Genomic DNA, 22,583 nt, shown 5'->3' with positions numbered 1-22,583 from the left:
TTTATTAAGGCAAAATTCATTCAATTCTTTCATTAAATTATCCCTCTAATCCATCTGTTGAGTTGTAATTCTTTGTGTCGAAATAGATTTTTCGACAGAAATAACGAAGTGTTGGATCATCTAGGTGTCGAAATGTCGAAGAGTATCTCGACAGTAATGTTAGAGTTAACTTTATTTGTTTGTTTAGCTGAATTAGTTAGGTTAGTTTTGGGGCTTGCTTGGTTTTAGGTCTTGCTTAGCAAGCAAGTCCAAAATCTATAAATAGGGAATAACCTCTATTGTTGTAAACACTTGAATTTTGCAGTTACAAAAGAAATAAATGATCACAGTTTGTGAGCAGAGAGAAACTCTGCATAATCAATTCATCTTCTTCCCTCTCTCGATGAACCCTAACCCTTTTCTTTCTCCAATTCAATTTTCTTTTCTTGTTTTCATCATCATTGTACATCGATACAATCTTGAAATCAAAGTTGGTTGATTCACCCGAGTGAAGAGTGAAGAACAAGAGGGAATTCGATTGGTGTGATTGAATCTTGTTCATCAAGATTGACTCAGAATTACTCAAAGTTTTGGATTAAATTTCAACATCTGGTATCTAGAGCATTGGTTGAACGATTCTTGGAAGCATAACATGATGAATCATCTGAATGAACATTTTCCGGCGAGTCTCCAAATTCTGAAGAATCAGAATTACGAGAATTGGTGCAAGCAGATAAAAGTTGTCTTTTGCTATCAAGATCTTTGGGATCTTTTAAAGGAGGGAGTGACACCGCTTGCAACAAACGTGACGAAAAAAGAAAAGATTGCACACAAAGAGTTGAAGAAGAAATATCATAAGACTCTATTTAAAATCCATTAATGCGTTGATTCTGATAATTTTGAAAAGGTTAGTGATCTTGAATCAGTGAAAGAAGCATTGTAAATTCTTGAAAAATCGTTTGGAGGCAGAGAGAAGGTGAAAGAGGTGAGGGTACAAACTCACAAAAGAACGTATAAATTACTTAAGATGGAATACAATGAAAGCATACCTGATTTTTTCACCAGGGTTACAAAACTGGTGAACCAAACCAAGGTATGTAGAGAAGTGTTGACATAAATATCAGTTGTTTCAAAGATCTTAAGATCATTGACTCCAAAGTTCGACCACGTGATAGTAGCCATAGAAGAGTCGAAAGATTTGTCAGCATTTACAAAAGAAGAGCTTCAAGGGACGCTTGAATCTCATGAACAAAGAATGGCTGAAAGAGCTACAGGAAAGTCGAAGAGTGATATGACTTTGCAGGCGTAATCAGCAAGAGAAAAGAAAGGCAAAGGGAAGTGGCTCGACAATAAAGATAAATGAGGCTACAACAATTCAACTGGTCAAAATCAGCAAGAAGAAGGTTGGTCGAATTAGAGAAAGCCCTCATACCAAAGTAACCAAAGAGATGGTGATGCATGTAGAGGAAGAGGTGATGGTCGAAAACCTAACAAAAGTCACATTCAGTGTTTCAATTGTAAGAAGTATGGTCACTACTCAAGTGATTGTCCTGAAAAATAGAAGAATCAGGAAACTGGTGCAAATTTTGCAAAGCATGAAGAAGAAGAAGAGATGTTGTTGATGGTCACAACAAGAGATGAAGAAAGATTCAAGGATCAATGATACTTGGACTCAGGATGCTCATCACACATGACTGATAGAAAAGATTGATTTGTCAACATGAAACCCTCAATGAAGGACATGGTAAAATTTGAAAATGACAATACTCTAGCAGCTGAAGGTATTAGTGATGTTCTGATTATGAGGAAAGATAGAAAAGGTTAGTAATTTCAAATGTATTGTACATATCAGACATGAAAAGTAAATTTCTCAGCATAGGGTAGTTGGTCGAAAATAACTATAAAGTGTCAATCGAAGATAAGATGATGAGAGTTCTCGACTCAGGTGGAAGGTTAATCTTGAGGGCACCTATGTCTCAGAATAGAACATTCAAGATTGAACTTAATGTGATGGAGCACAAGTTCCTTGCAATTGCAGCTAGCAGGGATGAATGGATATGGCACTATAGACTTGGTCATCTCAATTTCAAAGACATCAGAGATCTGAAAAGAAGAAATATGGTTTCAGGGTTACCAGAAATCGATATTCCAAATGAAGTGTGTGAGGAATGTGTGCAGGTGAAACAACACAAGAACAACTTCAACAAGGATGCAGGAAGCAAGTCTAAGGTAATTCTTAAAATTATATACTTTGATGTGTGTGGTCCTATCCAGGTGGATTCAATTGGAGGTAACAAATACTTTGTCACATCCATAGATGATTTCAGTCGAAAACTGTGGACTTACCTGATCAAGAAGAAAAGTGAAGTGATCCATTTGACAAATTTAAATTTATGGTCGAAAGACAAAGTGTTCGAAAGCTCAAGATTCTGAGAACTGATGGTGGTTGAGAGTATGTGTCGCAAGAGTCCGACAAGTTATGTAAGAAAGAAGGGATTATGCATGAGGTGGTGCCACCCTACACTCCATAGCAACATGAAACCAAAAAAAGGAAGAATAAAACCATCATGAACATGGTGAGAAGTATGTTGAAAGAAAAGCATCTAAAGGTAGATAAAAACAAGAAAGGGGGATTTGAATTGTTTTTACTGACAATAAAAACTTTTAGCAACGCTACACACACAAAGATAAAAACAAATAACACAAAAGTTTATCCTGGTTCACTTGAAATTCAAAGCTACTCCAGTCCACCCTGTAAGGTGATTTTGCCTTCAATAAGGACTTAATCCAATAATCTAGAAATATTACCACAAACGTCTAAGAGTTCAACAATCTTATAGCTCTCTCAAGTCTACAGACTTCAAAGATCACTTGAGGAATTACAACAACTATTGAGAATTACAAGAATGTGTTTGATGCTTCTAGATAAGCAAGATGAACACGTTTAATAATGAATGATCAATGATCACATTAGGAGAAACAACTCGTGTGTGATAACTGAATTATAAAATGACAAGAATTTAGTATATGGTTTCAAAATGTATGTGCATAATTCTTGAGTGAAATCTTCATATTTTTGTATGATGATAGTGAGGTCTATATATAGTGCTTGAAGATGATACCGTTGGAGAGAGCATTGATGCTGATATCTTGCCAATTATGGGACTTAATGACATTAATTTTCTTGTCCTTTCCATAGCAGTCTTGGAGTGTAGTCAATACTATCCATATATAGATCCATACCATACTTAGATTTCTTCTTTGTTAAATTTCTAATTCTGATTAGTCAAATGATCTGTTGGGCGTGAATCAGAGTGATCGGAGTTCAGAGCCTTTAGGTAGCACTTGTATTCTTCAGATAGTTTGTTTGTTGATTGGTCTTCAGAGTCAGCTTGACTGATCTTCAGATAAAGTGTCTTCTGATGTAAGGATCTTCAGAGTTCATATGTAGGATCTTCAAATGCAGAGTTTCCAGAGTCTTCAGATGAACTTCAATGACAAATTCTGTGAGTGATTCTTTTGGACATGCTTGTGGTCAACGTCAGATATGATTTATGCATTTCTAAATCAACTGTTCTGGACTTTGTTTGTTGTTAGATAATGCTCCATAAGATTCAATTTACCTTAGAGTCATGCACACTTAGAGAATTTATTAGGGTACCAAATTGTTTCATTCTTTGTTATCATCAAAACTTAGATATATATTGCAGAACCAAAATCTTGTTCTAACAATCTCCCCCTTTTTTATGATGACAAAAACTTCAGACAATTGATGAAACAATGGTACTTCACAAGATAGAGAGGAAAATAACTCAGAGTCAGATACAATATGACTCCCCCTGAGATTGGCAAGCTCCCCCTAAGTCTGGTACTTAGAGAGTTTAGAGTTTCTTACCAGAGCCTCTTATGTTGCTTAGCTTGTTTCTCAATTTTCCTTGTTTAGATACATCCTGTAAGAACACTTTAGACTTCGCAATCTATTTAAAATATTAGCATGTAAGTAGCACATTGTGAGACTTAGATATTAATTTCATCAAAAGGCTGTTTATTTATTTCTCCCCTTTTTTGTCAGACTAAAAAAAGAGCATAGTAAGAAAAAAACATGTAGAGAAAAACAAAATTTCATTAGATAAGTTGAGAGAGATACAAAGAAGAAGAAGGCCTTAGAGGCAAAACACTTAGAGCAACAAGAAAAACAGAAAAGCCTAAGGTGCCTAAGGGTTTGGAGGAGAAGGCATCCTCTGAAGCAATTGGGCAAAGAGGTTCTGAATGCTGGAGTTGACCCAGTCTTGTTGGTCGAGTATGACTCTCACGAGTTGTTGTTCCTTCTGAAGTTCTTCCAGAGTTTTGAGCACCAACGGAGTAAGATTAGAGTTTGATGACTCACCTCGATTCAGAGCAACTTCAGTGACCTTAGCAACTTCCTCTGCAGCTATACATGCCACTTCTTCAGCTCTAGCTTTAGCTTTGGCTTCAGCTTCTGCACCAGCAGCCTCAACGACAGCTTTTTCTTCAGCTTCCTTTCTTGCTTGCTCTTCATCTTCCAGCCTGGACTTTTCTTCAGCTTCCTTTAGGGCTTTCTCTTCAGCTTCTTTGACCAGACGTGCCTCTAGTCTCTCCTTAGCTCTTCTGATGTAGTCATTTCTGACTTGTTCAGAGAGTCCTTTCAACTTAAAGACCTCAGATGTCATCCATCTGAGAAATCCATTCCAGTGAGTCCTTACCTCAAAAGGATTTTCACTGAGATTGGATTGTTCAGATAGCGCTCTCAGCCTCGTAGATAAGGTTTCTGAGAATAAAGCAAATACCTCTTCCAAGGTTAGAAAGGTTGGATTTATGGGTTCAGATGGAGTTTGAGTGGTTTCAGAGGGTTCAGTGGGAGGTTCAGAGGTTGGTAGGGTTATTAAGGGTGTTGAAGGAGGTGAGGAGAGAGATGGTGTGGGTTCAGAGGTTTCTAGGACAGATAAGATCTATTCAGAGTTTGCTATGTCTTGGAGTTGAGCCAAGGTTGGAGAGGAAGGGTCAGGGATTTCTGGATGTTCAAAGTCAGAGGAAAGGTCGTAGTATAGAGGAGATGAGGGAGTGAATGAGGGAGGTGAAATGGGTTTGTTTAAAAGTAAGGCTTCAGATACGGGAAGTGTTGTGGTTGAGAGTTTGAATTTTTGTTAAGGGGGTAAGGATGTGTTAATTTCAGAGTTGAGGGGTTTAGAGGGAGTTGGAATGAAGATAATGGGTTCAGAGGGAGTATATGTAGTAGATGGTTGAGGTAGAGAAGAAGATATTTGCTTTAAACCAGAAGTTAAAGGAGCTTCAGGGAGATAAGACTTACTTGAAGCAGAGGAGTCCAGAGGCACAAGCGATCTAATTTCTGAAGGTTCTCCCAGCTTCAGAGTCTTCTTCTTCTTTGACTTCTCAGAGGGCTCTCTCTTCCTCTTCATGAAGTTAGGTGGCTGCTCTGGGAGCCAATCCACAGAGAAATCTGAGATGTCGATACCTTGAGACGCTAGGTCTTGAAGGTAATGAGTAATAACTTATGGGGGATCTATCTCGGAGAAAATATACATTGCATGAGGTGTCTTTCTTTGATCCTTCAAAGCCTTCCAAGAGGTGTCCAATGTGGGTTTGACTAAGACTCTGTCAATGACCCCCATGCTCTTCAGATTTCTGGCATTTAAAGGCTTGCCAATATCTATCGTTACATCTTCCATCATGTTGATGGAGATCAGATGGTCCACCATCCCGCTTTCTATTAGGACATTAGAGATGAGCCTCCCCAAAGGTTTGTAGTTTCTGGGTTTCATGTTGCTCCTTGTATCTCTGACTGAGTCCCTTAGATATTTAAAGAGTAAGGAGGGAAGATTCATCGTCAATCCCTTGTGAAGGCAATACAAGATACACTTCTGATCCGTATTGATGTAGTCAGATGAATTTGAAGTTGGACGGTGGTGGATGGTACCTAGAATAGTCTTCATCCAGACCCTCAGATTTGGGTGAAGTTCCTTGTTCTTTGAGGTTCTCCCTTCTGGTTTCTGATTAAAAATGGCGGGAACTATCTCCTGGGACATGTATTTTGCCCTAGGGTTTATGTTATAAATCCTTCTGCCCCAGTATTTTCCATGTCCAGAAGCTTGGCTATGGACTTTTCTGTGATGACCATTTTTACCCCCAGAATGTAGGAGATAATGCAGTGGTTGTCGCAATCTACAAATCTCCAAAATTCCTTTACAAGGAAGGTGTAATTTGGACCATACAGTCTCTTGAAGTAATTTCCCTAGCCTTGTTTCTCTAGTTCTTCAGTGAGATCAATGTTGTTACGCTTCAAGTTGTCAAAATCAACTAGTAATTCACATGAAACCTCCAGCTTCTCAAATGGTCTGGCAAGGTTTATGTGCGGGGGACGATCAAGAACGTGGGGTTCTTTATAGGAAGTTATAAAGGTTGTAGCAGATTTAGTAGCAGTTTGATGTGGAGCTTCAACATGTTGTTCAGTAGCTTCCATTTGCTGAGAATAGTTGTAAACCTGTTGTTGTTGAGAATTCATTTGGAGAAGATGAAGATTGTTATTGTTGATGAAGGATAAAGGAGTTGTAGATAATACGAGCACAAGAGGGTTTGTGAGTGAAAAGTGTGAAAGTGAGAATTGTGGAAAGTATATATACATAACCACTTATCATGCAAAACGACAGCGTAATAAGAGAATAGGAAACAACAATAATAATTAGTCCAGAAATATGAGTTGACACGCTTGGGGAGAATTAATTATAGCTAATAATGATAGTCTAATCTCAAAAATATGCACACTGCTCGAGGAGATCTCAAAAGTTTGGCTCCTGAGTTCTGTGCGAGACAGTTGTCTAGAAGATCCAAGGCCATACGTTAGAGAGGCCACATGTTGATGTTTCTGACATCAAGAATACCAAAAGGTTTTTGATTCAGAAGGATTCTAATCCAGATAACATCTAACTGGTAGAAGTATCAGAACCAGAACTAGATGCCCAACAAATGATTAAGTCAGAGCCTATTAAACAAAACAGAAGAGAAGCACGAGTTTAGAATCATTCTGGGCAATCTTCCATGTTTAAATGTTTCAAAATGAAGGAAAATCTATCTTTAGCCGAGGGTTTTATGAAGATATCATCCCATTGATGGTCTGTATCTATGAATTCTAAACTTAGTACCCATTCCTGAACATAGTCTCTGATAAAATGATGTTTAATTTCTATGTGCTTTGCTCCGGAATGTAAAATAGGGTTCTTACTTAAACATATGGAAACAATATTGTCACAAAAGATAGGGATGTTACTCTCATATATCTGAAAGTCCTCAAGCTGGTTCTTCATCCAGAGCATCTGAGTGTTGCATAATGAAGCTGAAATGTGTTCTGCTTCCGCAGTTGATAGTGCAATGGTTAACTGTCTTTTGCTAGCCCATGAGATGAGGTTTCCTCCTAGAAACTGACAGTCCCTAGATGTGCTTTTGTGCTCCAGTCTGTCCCCAACGTAATCTGCATCACAATACCCAGAAAGCCTATACTCTGATGTTTTCTTATACATCAGGCCAAGGTTAGGTGTTCCTTTTAGATACCTTAGGATTCTCTTAATAACATTAAAGTGAGATTCCCTTGGATCTGATTGGAATCTGACACAGAGACACACGCTAAAAAAAATATTTGGACGCGTAGCAGTCAGATAGAGAAGAGAACCTATCATACCACGATAAAGTTTCTGACAAACCTTTGAAATTACCCCTTCTTTCTCCAGAATACAGGTAGGATGCATGTGAGTCTTTGCTGGTTTGCTTTCTCACATTTCAAATTTCTTCAGAATGTCTTTTATGTATTTGCTTTGATATACGTAGGTAGCATATGAAGTTTGATTAATTTGAATCCCCAGAAAGAAATTTAGTTCTTGCATCCGACTCTTTTCAAATTCTTCATGCATTAACTCAGAAAACTCTTGACAAACAGAGACGTTAGCAGAACCATAAATTATATCATCAACGTATATTTGACAAATCGTAAGGTCGTTTATGATGTTTTTACAGAAGAGAGTGGAATCGACTTTGCCTCTCATAAAATTATTTTCCAGAAGAAAAGAACTTAGTCTTTCATACCAAGCTCTGGGAGCTTGTTTCAGACCATAAAGATATTTTTTCAGTTTAAAAACATGTTCTGGACATTTAGAGTTTTCAAATCCAGGAGTCTGATGAACCCTCTTCAGAAATATATTCATTCAGAAACGCACTTTTGACATCCATCTGATATAATTTGATGGAGTGATTTACAACAAAAGATACAAGTAAGTGAATAGATTCTAACTTGACGACTGGAGCAAAGGTTTCATTGTATTCAATACCTTCTTGTTGAATGTAACCTTGTGCCACCAAACGTGCTTTGTTTTTTTACCACTTCACCCTTTTCATTGAGTTTGTTTCAGTATACCCATTTGGTTCCAATCACATGAGTTCCTTTGGGTCTTGGTACAAGATCCCAAACATCATTCTTCGCAAATTGATCAAGTTCTTCTTTCATTGCAAGAATCCATTCTTTGTCTTGAAGATCTTCTTCACAGGATGTTGGCTCTATTAGAGATACTAGTCCCAGAAGCGTTTCCTCAGAGACCTTGAATGTTGATCTTGTTCTGACAGGTTCATCCTTGTTTCCAAGAATCAATTCTTTAGAAACGTTCAATCTATTTCTTAATCTTTTCTTATTGATTGAGACTTCAGGTGCTTCTGAAGTTTCCCTTTCTGCTTCTTCAGATTCTTTGGTCTTTTCGTTAGATCTTGCAAGAGTTATCTCCAAATCTGCAAAATTCTCAACTAGCTTTGACTTTTCAGAGTCAAGCTTATCATCAAATATGAAATGTATTGATTCTTCCATAATATGTGTTTATGTATTGTATACTCTATATCCTTTAGAGCGTTCTGAGTATCCCAACATAATACACTTTTGTGCTTTAGAGTCAAACTTGTTCAGATTATCTTTAGTATTCAGAATAAAGCAAGAACATCCAAAAGGATGAAAATAAGAAATGTTGGGTTTTCTTCCCTTACACAGTTCATAAGGAGTCTTCTCCAGAATAGGTCTAATAGAGATTCTATTCTAAATATAACACGCTGTATTCACAACTTCAGCCCAGAAGTGCTTAGCTACATTTGTTTCATTGATAATGGTTTTGGCCATTTCTTGGAGAGTCATATTTTTCCTTTCTACAACTCCATTTCGTTGTGGAGTTCTAGGACATGATAAATCATGGGATATTCCATTAGAGTCAAAAAATTCTTCAAAAATTTTGTTTTCAAATTCCCCACCATGATCACTTCTGACTCTGATGATTTTAGAGTCAAATTCATTTTGCACTTTTGAGCAGAAACTAGTGAACACAGAATGTGACTCATTCTTGTGTCTTAGGAATTTTACCCAAGTCCAACGGCTATAATCATCAATAATGAAAAGTCCATACTTCTTACCATTAACTGACGTTGTCTTAACAGGTCCAACAAGTTAATGTGTAGAAGTTCCAGAGGCTTAGAGGTAGAGACAACATTTTTATTTTTGAAAGTTGTTTTAGAGAATTTTTCTTTCTGACATGCTTCACAAAGAGCATATGAAGAAAACTTCAGCTTAGGTAGGCCTATGACTAACTCAAGTTTATTTAGCTGAGAAATCCTCCTCAAGCTAATGTGACCCAAGCGTCTATGTGTCACCCGTTGCTCTTCATTTACAAACATTAAACATTTTACATTTTGACCTATGACAGTTTTACGCAAACCGTCGAACGCTTTGACAATCACGCCGCTGTACCTCATTGAGGCGCCTTGATAAGAAAGTCTTGATAAAGTCGATTTCAAAAGCACATTCAAAGATGACCCAGTGTCAACCAACACGTTGGACATGGCATCCTCCTTACAGTTCATTGAAATGTGCAATGCCAAATTGTGATTTCTGCCTTCCTCAGGAAGCTCTTCATCACAAAAGCTCAGATTATCACAAGAAGTAATGTTGGAAATGATATGGTCAAATTGATCCACGGGCACATCATGCTCAATATAAGCCTGCTCTAGTACTTTCTGCAGCGCCTCCCTATGTGCTTCAGAATTTATCAGTAGTGACATCACAAAGATCTTTGACGGAGTTTGAAGCAGCTGCTCCACAACATTGAATTCACTTCTTTTGATCAACTTTAACACTTCATCATCATCATTAGCCTTCAGTTTGTTGGATTCTCCAGACTGACACATTGAATCACTAACCAGATTCACCACCAGAATCTCTGCCTTCTTACTTGCGGAAACATCTTCTACTTCTTTTGGAAAAATTGGACCAAACACACAACCGCTATGGGTCACCTTTTCTATATCTGCAATATTTACCATTGAGTCTGCAACTGATAATGAAACCTCTTGACCATTCTCAATCATAGTGGAATTGTATTGATATGGCACAACTTTATCGGATGCATACAAAATAGGGCCCGCTAACCGTATAACCAACGGCGATACCAATTTGTTGACATTATTACACCTATTGCTATCAAACTGAACAACTAACCACTCGGGGGGTTTTAAACACTGGTACAATCACGTTCACATCATCTATATCCCTCGACCGTTGAATATGGATTACGTTCTTATCCATCAACTTCTGGATATCTCTCTTGACAACTGTTGTACCTCAAAATTTTCCCTCCCCTTTCTCACCTATTCATCCAATCACTTGATCAGGAGATCACTTGCATATATTCTTAATTCATCCACATGCATAATTCATTATGGATTCAAAAGAAACTTGGGCTTATAAAGCTAGGGTTTGTATGGATATCAAAGCTCAAAGGCATGGTCTAACCATATCATCAACATGGGGGATGTAAAACCCTAATGATGGTGGTGAAGGCTTTGAAATTCTGGTATCAGATATGAGATGTCGAAGGTAATGTCACGACACTAATATTTGAACAATACAAATAGGATAAAAGAGAAAGAACAGTAATGCAAGAGACACAAGCAATTGTTAACCCAGTTCGGTGTAAACTCACCTACGTCTGGGGGCTACCAAGCCAGGAAGGAAATTCACTAAACAAAATTAGTTCAAAGACTCTTAGTAAACAACTTCAAGTTACAGTCTTTTTACCTAATCACTACCCGTGTAACTTCTACCTAAGAACTATTAGATATGAGATCCTACTCACCCCCCTCAATCACAACAGTGATGTAAAACAAGAATTACAATGAAAAGAAGACACTCTTCAAAGACACATACTTGATCTTGCTTAAAAGCTTCAATCAAGTAAACACACACTCATGCTTCAAAGCTTAGAATGGACAAATTACAACTCAAAAGTCAGTCCAATTCAATCATCTATGGATGAATGAATGGCTTACAATTCACACTACCACACAAAACTAAAAACCCTTATTCTCTCTCAATATTTAGTTTGTTATTTCTTGTGTATAAAACCAGATATTCCATGCCCTATTTATAGAATCGTTTGGCTGGGCTTGGGCATCATAAACCCTAAAACTTTTTTCCATTCATATCTTCTCATGACAGCTGATTATATCTTGTTAGAAAATAAGTCAATCTGGTTGTAATTACTGATTGAGAGCGCGTTCAATCATTAAATCAATCACACATAGATTAGCATAAAACACGCAATCACATAATACATAACATTCAGATTGAATGTTCTGTATACAGATGTCATGACATCGGGTCTGACATCTCAGTAAAATCCTGCATATTCACATTTTAAACATCCTGCAGGTACATGTTATCTTATGTCAAGACAACACTTGTGACAACTTGTGAACACTCTAGGTTTTACCAAAATTGCTGCCAACACATAGAACCAACAAACTCCCCCTTTGACAAATTTTGGCTAAAACATACATCAATCCATTTGTTCACAAGAGTACAATAAAAACACATCAGCAGTTTAGCAACAGAAGTAATAAACCACACATTTACTAGCTATAATAGCAACTAGTAAACACATATTAAACACATATGTGCTTCTTCTCCCACTCAGTCTATTCAACACAAACATCTCCTTCAACAACACCTGTAACATACATCACCCCATCTGACATCACCTTCAACATCACCTGTACTACACAAAACATCCTTTTCAACATCATCTGTCATCTGTTTATATCATAGCTACTTCATAGCACATATTAACTGCAGCTCTCCTTTAGCTACTTCTCCCCCTTTTTAGTCAAAATAGACCAAAGAGACCAATGAGACAAAATAAATGTCTATTAGTCAACGAGAATGTCACATAGAATGTTAAAACATATTATCAGGTGTTACAAAACCACAAACAAACACAGCTATATAAGCTGAGATAAAATCCAAAGAGATCAAAGAGAACCCAAAAATTACATCAAGGCATCAAAACAAGACTGCAAGAAAAAAACATCAAACATCAAGGCATCCAGAACAACACATCATCATAAAAGGGGAACAATCTTCACCAAAACTCAGTCAGAGGAGCTAGCATCTTCATCAACTTCAGAACCAAAACTGTCACTTGATTTATCTTGAGATTCAGACCTCTCACTAGAGGTGCGAGCTTCTGTTTCCTTGGCTTGTTCAACATTATCTCTATCACCTTGCTCCAAGCTATTAATCAGAACCTCCAAAGCTTCTTTCCTGGCTTTAGCTACTCTTATTAATCACAGTTGGAGAAAACTTCACACACTTTCCTCTAACAAACACCTTACAAAATTCTTTGCTGTTCTTATCAGCAATGTCCACAGGGATGTTCACCACAAATTCTTTAACAAGATCTTCAAAACACTGAGATAACCCACTAACAGTTTTCATTGATCCAGCAGACTTAATCAGGTCCATGACCTCTTTAACCTCCACAACATCCTTTCCCAGTTCTCTTTCCACAACCACTCTCCTTTAGATTACAAATTTCCATTTTGCTGCTCCATCTTCAAGATGGAAGGAAATATTATTCAAGTGTACAACAACAACTTTAGCAGGGGATTTTCTAACAGTTGACCTTTTGATAGGAGAGATGTCAGGGACATCATCTTCAACATCTTCATCTGAATCAGAACTTTCTCTTACTTTTCTCTTCTTTACCTCCACTTTACTCCAAGACTTTGAGGGGCCTACAACAGTACCCTTCTTAGCAGTTTTGGCTGTCATCATCTCAGCCACAGACCTACCCTTTCTGGTCTTCATCCTCTTAGCAACACTTGGCTTCAAGTGCGGAAGCAAGCTATCATCTTGATCATCTGAGCTCTCATCTTCCAAGTCAATCACCTTCTTAGCAGAGTCATGCTTCTTAGACTGAGAAGCATCTACAGATTTCTTACTAGGCAAGGTTTGCCCTAAAGAGCATAATCCTTCAGCAACTATATCTTTTTCAACCTAGATGACTCATCATCTTTCTTATTGTGAGGTCCAACCTCAGGAGAGGGGTTCCTTCTTGATAGAGGAGTAGAAACTCCCTCTACTGAGTGTCCTTCGTTAAGGATCCTTGTGACAAGATTTCTAATGACACGATCAGTATGATGCATGTCATCCTTAGAGCTAGGGTTATCAGAACTGTTACCTTGAGTATATCCTGTAGTGGAGGATGGACCAGGAGCGTCGCCTGGGATGGCTGACAGGGGAATCACCTCCAAAATGTCTTCATTAAGAAAGTCCATAGAGGGTGTTCTAGCTTTGTGCGCAGGTTTGGTGTTTTTAGAACCAGAAGGTGAAGGATGTTGTGACATCTTGTTGAGCTTGTGGAAGGATTTTTGTTGCCCTAGCAGAGAAGGTTGAGAAAGTTGGAGGAAGGTGGAAATGTTTGAGCTGAGGTTGCGTGTGAAAAATAGATGGAAGTTCCAATACTAGGTAATGATTTACCATAAATGGGGCACTTTCTTTTAAGTGAGAAGACAATATTTTTATTACCTTTTCCACTCCAAATTAATTGCTCTAATTTCTCAAAGATACAAATCCCTAATTTCCCTCTTAGACTTTCAAATTGATTAGCATCCAAAGCCTTTATAAATATGTCAGCTAATTGCATTTCAGTAGTAACATGCTCTAGGGCTATGATTTTCTCTTCCACTAGTTCTCTAATAAAATGATGACGAATATCAATGTGTTTTGTCCTGCTGTGCTGAATAGGATTCTTAGAAATATTTATAGCACTCAGGTTGTCACAGTACAATGTCATGACATCTTGCGTGACATTGTATTCAGTCAGCATCTGTTTCATCCAAACCAGTTGAGAACAACTACTTCCAGCTGCTATGTATTCAGCTTCAGCAGTGGACAGGGACACACAATTTTGTTTCTTACTAAACCATGATATTAAGTTGTTCCCCAAGAAGAAACATCCTCCTGATGTGCTTTTCTTATCATCAACACTTCCAGCCCAGTCAGCATCACAGTGTCTAGTTAGCATAGATCCAGATCCATGAGTATACAACATCCCATAGTCACTGGTGCCATTGACATATTTCAGTATCCTTTTCACTTGGTTTATGTGACTGAATTTTGGTTCAGCTTGATATCGAGCACAAACACCTACAACAAAAGCAATGTCAGGTCTGCTTGCTGTGAGATATAGCAGACTTCCTATCATGCTCCTGTAAAGACTTTGATCTACACTAACACCATTTTCATCTTTGGAGACTTTCAGATGTGTAGGAGCAGGTGTCCTTTTATGACTTGCATTTTCTATGCCAAACTTCTTAACAATGTTTTTGGCATATTTGCTTTGAGATAGAAAGATAGAATCTTCCATCTGCTTGACTTGTAGCCCAAGAAAATAGGCCAGCTCTCCAACAAGGCTCATTTCAAATTCAGACTGCATTTGCATAACAAAATGTTCGACCATTTGATCTGAAATCCCACCAAATACAATATCATCCACATATATTTGAGCCACCATGAGTTTTCCTCCTTCATTCTTAACAAATATGGTCTTGCCAATGTCTCCCTTCCTGTATCCATTGTTAATGAGGAACACTATGAGTCTATCATACCAAGCCCTAGGAGCTTGTTTCAGACCATAGAGGGCTTTCCTTAGCTTATACACATGTTTTGGAAGATTTGGATCTGTAAACCCTTTAGGTTGTTCAACATACACTTCCTCATTTAAGTAGCCATTCAAGAAGGCACTTTTTACATCCATTTGGAACAGTTTAAACTTCAGAATACATGCCACTCCAAGCAATAGTCTAATGGACTCAAGGCGAGCTACAGGGGAAAATGTTTCATCAAAGTCGACTCCATCAACTTGAGTGTATCCTTGTGCTACTAATCTTGCTTTATTTTTAGTAACCACCCCTTGTTCATCAGATTTATTCTTGTAAACCCACTTTGTTCCAATGACATTTATTCCTTCAGGTCTTGGAACCAGTTCCCATACTTCATTTCTTTTGAATTGGCCTAACTCTTCCTGCATGGCATTGATCCAGAATTCATCAGTCAAGGCTTCCTTGACATTCCTAGGCTCAATCATGGACACAAAACAGCCATGTGAGATCACTTCCCTTGATCTAGTTGTGACCCCTTTATTTGGGTCTCCTATAATGAGATCTTTGGGATGATCCTTTTGAATTATGATAGAGGGTCCCTTATTAGTTTCGTCAGCTTCAGGTTCAACTTGAGTAAGTTCACTCTCATTACTTTTGTCTGGGAAATCAGCTGGGGGATCATTTGGGGATGTCTCAACATAATCTGTGACATCAGTCTGCTGATCATCAACCACAACATTGATAGATTCCATCATTACTTTTGTTATGGAATTAAAGACTCTAAATGCTCTGCTGTTTGTTGAGTAGCCCAGAAATATTCCTTCATCACTCTTGGGATCCATCTTCCTTCTTTGTTCACGATCAGTCAAGATATAACATTTACTACCAAACACATGGAAGCATTTGACTGTAGGTCTTCTCCCTTTCCAGACTTCATATAAAGTAGTAGGAGTCCCTTTCTTCAAGGTTACTCTGTTGTGAACCTAGCAGACTGTGTTCATAGCTTCAGCCCAGAAGTGGTAGGGTAATTTCTTAGCATGAATCATAGATCTGGCTGATTCTTGGAGAGTTCTATTTTTCCTTTCTACCACACCATTTTGATGAGGAGTGATGGGAGAAGAGAACTCATGGCTAATTCCCTCTGATGCACAAAATCCAGCAAATTTGTTGTTCTCAAATTCTTTCCCATGATCACTTCTGATTCTGATAACCTGACTTTCTTTTTCTCTTTGAAGTCTTAGACAAAGATTTTTGAAGACTTCAAATACATCAGATTTTTCTCTTATAAAATTGACCCAGGTGTATCTGGAGAAGTCATCCACCACTACATAAGCATACTTCTTTCCACGAAGACTTTCCACCTGCATGGGTCCCATCAAGTCCATATGGAGAAGTTTCAGCACTCTGGAATTGGTGTCATGTCTGAGCTTCTGATGTGACATCTTTGTCTGTTTTCCAATCTGACACTCCCCACAAACTCTTCCTTTATCAATCTTCAATTTTGGAATTCCTCTGACCGCTTCAACATATATAATCCTCTTCATTCCTTTAAGATGCAGATGGCCCAATTTTTGATGCCATATCTTCACTTCTTCTTCTTTGGCTAGAGTACACATTGAAGAATAACCAGTTTCTTGAGAACTCCATATATAGGAGTTGTCCTTAGACCTGACTCCTTTCATGATCACTTCATTTTCTTTATTAGTAATCAGACATTCAGTTTTTGTGAAGTTTACAGTTAGACCTTGGTCACATAGTTGACTGATGCTTATTAGATTTGCAGTCAGTCCCTTCATAAGTAGGACATTGTCAAGGTTAGGGACTCCAGGACAATTTAGCTTTCCAATCCCCTTGATTTCACCCTTTGTTCCATCACCAAAGGTTACATAGCTGGTGGCATGAGGATGAAGGTCAGTTAGCAGGTTTTTGTTTCCAGTCATGTGTCTGGAGCACCCACTATCAAAATACCAGTCTTCTTTGGGTGAAACTCTGAAGGAAGTTTGAGCTATCAGGTTTGTAACACCAGTCCTAAGAACCCATTGTTTTCTATTGACAGGTATGTGATGTTTGGGTCTAGGTTGATGACGAGAAGGACTAGGATAGCCATACAACTTATAGCAGAATGGTTTATATGGCCAAATTTTCCACAGTAATGACATCTCCATTTTTGATGTTTTCCTTTCTGCTGTCTTCCCTTATGATGTTGTGACATATGATGTGACATCTTTGGTTTGCTGCCAGTGTGACTACACTCAGGTTTGGATTCATTAAACCCAAGGCCAGACTTGTCTCCTGCCATTTGTCCAGTTTGGAGAATTTTGGCTAAGGTGTCAGATCCATTGTTTAGCATTCTGACATACTTTGTCTTCTCATCCAATTTGGAATTCAAGAACACTACTTCAGTCTTCAACTTAGAGATGGTTTCCAAGTGTTCTTCCTTCTCATTCTCCAGTTGTGTTATCACTTTCTTCTGACTGTCAACTTGTTGACACACTTCTTCACTTCTGTGACACAACTTTCTGTAGGTAGTGTCTAACTCATCAAAGGTTACTTCATCATCACTTGAGTCTTCACCAAAACCCCATCTTCCAATCAAGGCAGTCACAAGATTTGCAGACTCTTCTGTTTCACTTTCATCAGACCAAGTAGCAGCAAGACTCTTGTTCTGTTTCTTGAGATATGTCCCACATTCAGCTCTAATGTGTCCATACCCATCACATTCATGGCACTGAACTCCTTTTACTTCTTTGGACTTTTCATCAGATCTTGTTCTTCTTCCAACATTATTGGACCTACTGATGTCAGATGAGATGTTCTTGACATTAGACTTAGACCTTACATCCATCTTTTTCAGAAGTTTGTTGAACTGTCTTCCCAGTAATGCTACATCATTTTCCAGATCTTCATCAATATCTTGACCATTTTCTTCCTCTTTCTCTTCATTGTTTGACATGAAGGTTATGCTTTTGACTTTCTTTTCAGATCCATGACACATTCCCAACTCAAATGTTTGGAGGGATCCAATTAGCTAATCCACTCTCATATTGGAAATGTCTTGAGACTCTTCTATGGATGCCACTTTCATGGCAAATCTCTTAGGATGTGACCTGAGTATTTTCCTCACTAGTTTTTCATCTGACATCTTCTCACCCAGGGCTCCTGAGGCATTAGCAATTTCAAGGATATTCATGAATATTTTCATCTTCTTTCATCCTCAAATTTTCAAACTTGGTAGTGAGCAGCTGCAGTCTAGACATCTTCACTCTAGAGGTGCCTTCATGAGTGGTTTTGAGAATATTCGAAGAATCTTTAGCTACCTCACAATTGTTGACCAATCTGAAGATGTTCTTATCAACCCCATTGAATATAGCATTCAATGCTTTAGAGTTCCCAAGGGCTATATCATCCTCCTCCTTGGTCCATTGTTCCTCATCCTTCTTATCAGTTGTAGCTTCTCCTTCCTTAGTAACAACTGGATGTTCCAGCCTGTTAAAACAACCTTCCAAGCCTTATTATCCAAAGATTTTAGGAAGGCTACCATTCGAGGTTTCGAGTAGTCATAGTTGGATCCATCCAGAATAGGTGGTCTTTGAACAGATCCTCCGTCTCTATCCATAGTACCAGAAAGTAACGTCCCTAGATCTCACCCAGAACCAGAGCAGGATGCCTGCTCTGATACCAATTGAAATTCTGATATCAGATATGAGATGTCGAAGGTAATGTCATGACACTAATATCTGAACAATACAAACAAGATAAAAGATAAAGAACAATAATGCAAGAGACACAAGCAATTGTTAACCCAGTTCGGTGCAAACTCACCTACGTCTGGGGGCTACCAAGTCAGGAAGGAAATCCACTAAACAAAATTAGTTCAAAGACTCTCAGTAAACAACTTCAAGTTACAGTCTTTTCACCTAATCTCTACCCGTGTAACTTCTACCTAAGAACTCTTAGATATGAGATCCTACTCACTCCCCCTCAATCACAGCAGTGATGTAAAACAAGAATTACAATGAAAAGAAGACACTCTTCAAAGACACATACTTGATCTTGCTTAAAAGCTTCAATCAAGTAAATACACACTCATGCTTCAAAGCTTAGAGTGAACAAGTTACAACTCAAAAATCAGTCCAATTCAATCATCTATGGATGAATGAATGGCTTATAATTCACACTACCACACAAGACTAAAAACCCTTATTCTCTCTCAATATTTAGTTTGTTATTTCTTGTGTATAAAACCAGATATTCCATGCCCTATTTAAAGAATCGTTTGGCTGGGCTTGGACATCATAAACCCTAAAACTATTTTCCATTCATATCTTCTCATGACAGCTGATTATATCTTGTTGGAAAATAAGTCAATCTAGTTGTAATTACTGATTGAGAGCGCGTTCAATCATTAAATCAATCACACATAGATTAGCATAAAACACGCAATCACATAATACATAACATTCAGATTGAATGTTTTGTATACAGATGTCATGACATCGGGTCTGACATCTCAGTAAAATCCTGCAAATTCACATTTTAAACATCCTGCAGGTACATGTTATCTTATATCAAGACAACACTTGTGACAACTTGTGAACACTCTAGGTTTTACCAAAATTGCTTCCAACACATAGAACCAACATGCTTGATTTCAACAAAGGTGTGACCAGACAACCTAGGGGCCTTCAAAACCCTAATTTCTCAAGGCATGATCTCTTGGAGCTCCCCCAGGCCTTTATCTTGGTCTCTAGAGCCCTAATCAGGAGATGGTGAATCAGATGAACTTGGTGGCTTGACTGTGCATCCATGACCCCTCAACCTTCACACATTATCATTTCATGGCCTAACCTCTCTTGGAGCATTGGTCTTGGTTCAAAGTCGTTGGTGCTATTCATTTGGTTGTGGACACATCTTTGATCCTGGTCATCTGAACAACCAAACTCCTTGTGTTTCAAGTCACTTGCTAGTTATGCTATTGGGTCATGGATGTTATATCAAACCTTAACCTATTGGTCTCATCTCATGGCCTTGTTCATGTACATTATTAGTCAAGTTATTTTCTTTTCAAAAGTCAAACATTCAAGTCATGATTAAACCAATTGTAAAACCAATTTCAATCACTTTTCAAACCATTTTAATTCATTCCATTTTATTTTAAACCATTACATATGATTCTACACAAGAAAATACAAAATTTGACATTTTTGACCAATTGTTGACTTTTTGGTCAACTTTGACCAAAGTCAACCCAAAACCCTAATGCCCTAAATTTTCACCATAATCATCAATCCCAATTCCATTTACAAAAAAAATACAAACAAAAGTGAATTTTGACCAATTGTTGACTTTGGTCAACAATTGACTTTTTGGTCAACTTTTCCTAACTCTTATTTCATTCTCCATGTCCATGTTGACTTCGATTTAACCATTTGAACTTGATTTCTTTACTTTGATGCCAACATGCTTGGTCATGCCTTGAACACTTGGATTTCTTGCTTTGACAACCAACTTTCACCCCACTGCACAAGCCCTGTATTCACCACAAACAAGACACCACAATCACATAATCATATACTACACTTACATTGGTTAATTGGACAAGACAACTCACTTGGATTTGGCATTAAATTCACTTTGGCAAGCATCCTGCAATCGTGGTCTTGTAGTAGCCATGACCCTGTCATGAAATGTGGCAGCGTATATTCAGGCTTACCTGTCCACTAGCAATGTAACTCCACAATTGGCACACTATCAAACCAAAATTAGCCAACAAAATGGTTATGGCCTTGTGGTGACAAGCTTAACCACCTTATTTTTTCCAATTTTCACTTGAAGACAATTGTGAACATGCTGCAGTATTCATGTTGCAAAGCACTCCAAGCATAAGGATGAACCTGCAAACAACATCATGGTGCATAATAGAATAAGGCCAAAATTATCCCCACATCAATTGGTCATGCAAAGATAGTATGGATGACCGTCTGCCAAACCAATGCCATTTGAGACAATGGAAAACCACACTCAGGCCTTTGAGAATTCCATCCTATCATGATTGTACCTGCATGGATCTAGCTGTACATCATTCTTGGTGCACCATGACTATCACATGGGTCTGCAACAAACCCATCACCATTCATGACAAAAGTGCAGCTAACACAACCAATACCTGCAGTACACACAACATATTGCCAACTCAAAGCCATTTGCCCTGCTGTACCTTGCTGCACCTTGCTGCAATGCCAAACCTGCACAAGCTCAAAACCAGAAGCAAGAAAAAATCAGTGCATAAATGATGCAGGCTAAGTGCAAACACATATCCTATCATTCCACACCATGAGATGTACCTCAACATGGTTGTAGTCATGATTTTCACAACAAAAATGCCACTCTGAACCTACAAACCACAACATTGCCTAGTCCAACCACAACCTACCTTGGTCTAAAAACTCTTGCATCAAGCCAAGACAATAACACTACATGCCTATATCAAGTCCAAACTGCTGCAGTACACCATAAAGACATCACAACAAGAGCAAATCAAAGCAGTCATGTTGGTCACCATGATTCACCTTGCATCAAATACCAAGTCCAGACTATTCCAGCAAACCCACAAAATAGCAATAATCAGCAGCAGGGAAGTGGTTGACATGGGTGCAGTTCATCATTCACAATATGGTAGCAACAAGCACAGTCATGATGGATAGCATCTTGTATCAGACCTAACCACATCAATAACAAATCATACAAATAATAGCAACACATAAGGTATTGTGAACCTGCAGCAAGACCTCGTACCACACTAAACCACAACAGCCCTGCACAAACACCATCTTGCAGCAACATTGCATACCAAGGCAAGGGAATGACCAACACCTGCAACATCCATGTTCATCATCAACCAAGAAAACATCATCATTGCACTAGCTAAACAAAAGCCCATAGATTCATCAAAGTCAACAAAACTTTGAAGGTGAGAAAAACAAGAAAGGGGGGGTTTGAATTGTTTGAAAAATAAGCGCTTTTTGCAAAATGAAATCACACAATGATTTTATACTGGTTCGCTTATAACACAAAGCTACTCCAGTCCACCCGGCCAAGGTGATTTCGCCTTCAACAAGGACTTAATCCACTAATCTTGAAAGATTACAAACAACCCCTAAGAGAGAAGAAAATCTCTTAGTCCTCTCAAGTCTACAGACTGCAAAGAGTCACTTGAGGAAATCAAATAAAAATTAGATACAAGATGTGTAATCTAGAGTGCTTCTAAGAAAGCAAATATTACAAACTTAAGAACAAATTTTTCACTTGATAAGCAAAAGCTTAGTGAAAATCTTTGAAGAACAAAGATGTTTTTTCTTGAGCGTGATATAATTTCAGTATAGTTTTGGCTAGTTGATTTTTTGCTTACTGAATGAGATTTCTTCTCTATTTATAGGAGTTGAAGTAGAGTTGAAGTAGCGTTGAATCTGTTGGATATTGAGATGTAGTTACGCCATTCCATTAATAGCTTCTGCAGTAGACTTTTTCTCTTAGAAGTGACTACTTACCACAATTAGTATCTTCTCTCTTGGAAGTGGAGATTAACGTCTCTTTCTAATTGAGGAAAT

This window comes from Lathyrus oleraceus, chromosome 4 (genome assembly GCF_024323335.1).
Source record: "Lathyrus oleraceus cultivar Zhongwan6 chromosome 4, CAAS_Psat_ZW6_1.0, whole genome shotgun sequence".
Lineage (NCBI taxonomy): Eukaryota > Viridiplantae > Streptophyta > Magnoliopsida > Fabales > Fabaceae > Lathyrus > Lathyrus oleraceus.
This window is presented reverse-complemented; position numbering follows the sequence as displayed.